The sequence below is a fragment of the Leucoraja erinacea genome, chromosome 6, assembly GCF_028641065.1.
Source record: "Leucoraja erinacea ecotype New England chromosome 6, Leri_hhj_1, whole genome shotgun sequence".
Lineage (NCBI taxonomy): Eukaryota > Metazoa > Chordata > Chondrichthyes > Rajiformes > Rajidae > Leucoraja > Leucoraja erinaceus.
In genome coordinates this window covers 85,635,266-85,638,435 of record NC_073382.1, presented here as the reverse complement: position 1 = coordinate 85,638,435, position 3,170 = coordinate 85,635,266, and positions in this window count along the sequence as shown.

Genomic DNA, 3,170 nt, shown 5'->3' with positions numbered 1-3,170 from the left:
CTTTTGATAGGCACGTGATTATGCAGGGAATGGAGGGATATGGATCACATGCCAAATGAGAAGATCAGTTTGATTTGGCATCAGCACAGACATTGTGGCCAAATGGCCTGTTCCTGTACTCTACTGTTCCATAAGTAATAATACAACAAATTAATAACTGTAATACTAAGTAACCAGGTGTCTTTTAAATATTGTTATAGTACTTGCCTCAACTACTTCCTCTGTGTGGAAAAAGCTGCCCCTCGGATTCCTATTAAATCTTTCCGCTCTCACTTTAAAACTGTGTCCCCTGGTTCTTGATTCCCCTACTCTGGGAATAAGAGAGGGCAATGTGAGAACTTTAGTCTTGACCTACATCACAATCAAAATACATATTAAAATCCGAGCTAATTCCAAATTTAGATTGTTAGTAGCCAAGAGTTTACTCAATGGAAATAAAGGCACAGCCAAAACTACAGCTTCTTTGTGCTACAAGGAATTAAATAAACAAGTATTATTAACTGTTGATTTCCCCAAATCCAGATCAGTAAATTAAAATGTAGTCATTTTTTGCTGAATTTGGTTGTAATACCGTTGAAGAGAATTGTTCATAGAATTTTGTAAAATGAATTCAGAAATGAAATGCTACTTAACGTTGAGTACTCCAACGTGGCATACTATCCCCTCCCTCTCCTCTCTCCCCAGCCCCTCACCCCCACACTCCTCCATTCTTCCACCAGCCATTAAAATCACCCTCAGTAACTCTGCATCTTTCCCCTCCTCCGTATGCTCATCTCCCATCCTAGAGTCCCCCATTTCCCTGTAACCCCCTCCCCTCTTTCCCCTCTCTCCGTACCCTCCCACCCAAATTCCTCCCTCCACCTTTACATTTCACTCCTCCCCTTCCCTCCCGACACCCTTTTGTCTCCTTTTCACCTCCAGCCTTTGTCACTTACTCCACCCATCTGCCACACATCCCCACCTGTATCCACCTTTCACTTCCCACCTCCAAATCTCTCAATCAGTCTGCAGAAGGGTCTCGACCCGAAACGTTGCCTATTTCCTTCGCTCCATAGATGCTGCCCCACCCGCTGAGTTTCTCCAGCATTTTTGTCTACCCCAAATCTATTTTCAAGCTTTATCCTCCCTGCCTCACTCCACCAGTCTGAAGAAGGGTCCCGACCCGAAACGTCGTCTGTCCATTCCCTCCACAGATGCTGCCTGACCCACTGAGTTCCTCCAGCACTTTGTGTTTTGCTCAAGATTCCAGCACCTGCAGTTCCTTGTGTCCCTACTGAACTCTGCTGACCAGTCAGGACTTATTCAATTGTTGAAATTGCTCCTGCTCATATTTTCAATCTTTCTACATTTAGCCTTTCCAACGTACTTGGAATGAATAAAATAAAATGTTTATTCACAATGCCTCCCGGGCACAGAGTAAATATTACATTTCCCATGACATCTAAAGTTCAAGAAAATGCAACATAGAACAGTACAACAGAGGAACAGGCACTTTGGTCCACAATGTCCATGCCCAACATGATGGATGCCAAGTTAAACTGATCTCATCAGCCTGTACATTATCCATACCCCTCCATTCCATGCATTTCCACGTGCCTATCTAAAACCCATTTAAACATCACTATCATATCTGTCTCCACCACCAGCCCTGGCTGCATGTTTCAGGCACCCAACACCCTCTGTGTACAAAAACTTGCTTCACACATGCGCTTTAAACTTTGTCCCTATCACCTTAAAGCTATGCCTTCTAATCACAGTCATGCAGCTTGGAAACAGGCCATTCGGTCCATCTCATCCATGCCAGCCAAGGTGCTTAATCTTAGCTCGGAGCGTGCCTGCATTTGGCCCGTATCCCTTGAAACCTTTCCTGTCCGTGTACCTGTCTAAAAGTAATTTAAAAGTTGTTTTGGTACCTGTCTCAACTATCTCCTCTGGCAGCTCGTTCCATAGAGCCCCAACCATCTGTGCGGAAAGAATTGCCCATCATGTTCTTTTTAAATATTTCCCCTCTCACCTTAAACTATGTCCTCTGGTTCTTGATTTCCCCTATTTTGGGTAAAAGGCCGGGCATTCACCCTATTTATTCCTCTCATGATCTTATACATCTCTATATGATCTCCCCTCAGCCTCCTGTGCTCCAAGGATTAAAGTCCTATCCTGACCAACCTCTTGCCTCGAGTCCTGGCAGCATCTTCATATATCTTCTTTCAGTCTTTGCAATTTCCATCCTGGGAAAAAGGTTCTGACTGTCTACCTTATCTATGCCTTTCATAATTTCATATATTTGAATCGGTCTCCTCTCAAACTCCGATGTTCCGGAGGAAACAATCCAAGTTTGACAACATTTTCCTTGCAGCCAATATCCTCCCAAGAATATTAAACCATTTTTGAAAATCTATTCCTAAGTAGTAGTAATGCTGACCTCCACTGCTTTAATTTAAAAACTGAGGTTCTTTGTGGAATTATTCTAAATCTGCTGGGCCCATGCCGTTTATTTCTTGGAGAAATTCAGGTAGACCTTATCCCTTCTGAATTCATATTGGCTAATTTCTATTAGGTTTCTTCATTATTAAAAATGCAATCTGCTCGCTGTCAAACATGGTGCCAAAACAGATGTTAAAAACAAGCAGAGAACGGGAGTAAAAGGACAAAAACAATATATATTAAAAAAACTGCCAACTTGATCGGGGAAAATAAATTCAAAATCCAATCTGTCAGAGCATACGGGGTCAAAGAAAAGTAATTTGAGAAAATGTGGTGTAATATGAGGTTAGATGAGATACAGCATGGAAACAGACCCTGTGGCTCATTGCATCCACACTGACCATCGATCACCCGTTCACATTAGTTCTAAGTTATCCCACTTTCTCATTCACTCCCTACACACCAGGGGCCAATTAGAGGGCCAATTAACCTACAAACCCGCATGTGGGAGGAAACCGGAGGACCCAGAGGAAACCCACGCGGTCACAGGGAGAACGTTCAAACTCCACAGAGACAGCAACCGAGGTCAGGATTGAACCCTGTGAGATAGCGGCTCTGCCAGCTGCGCCACTGTACCTCCCTCCTTGTGTTTGTCAACTTGAAGAAGCATTCACAGATCTGGGGAAAATATTGTTAGTTATTGTAGATAGCACAATAGTCAAAACTGACTGCATATGTCACATGTA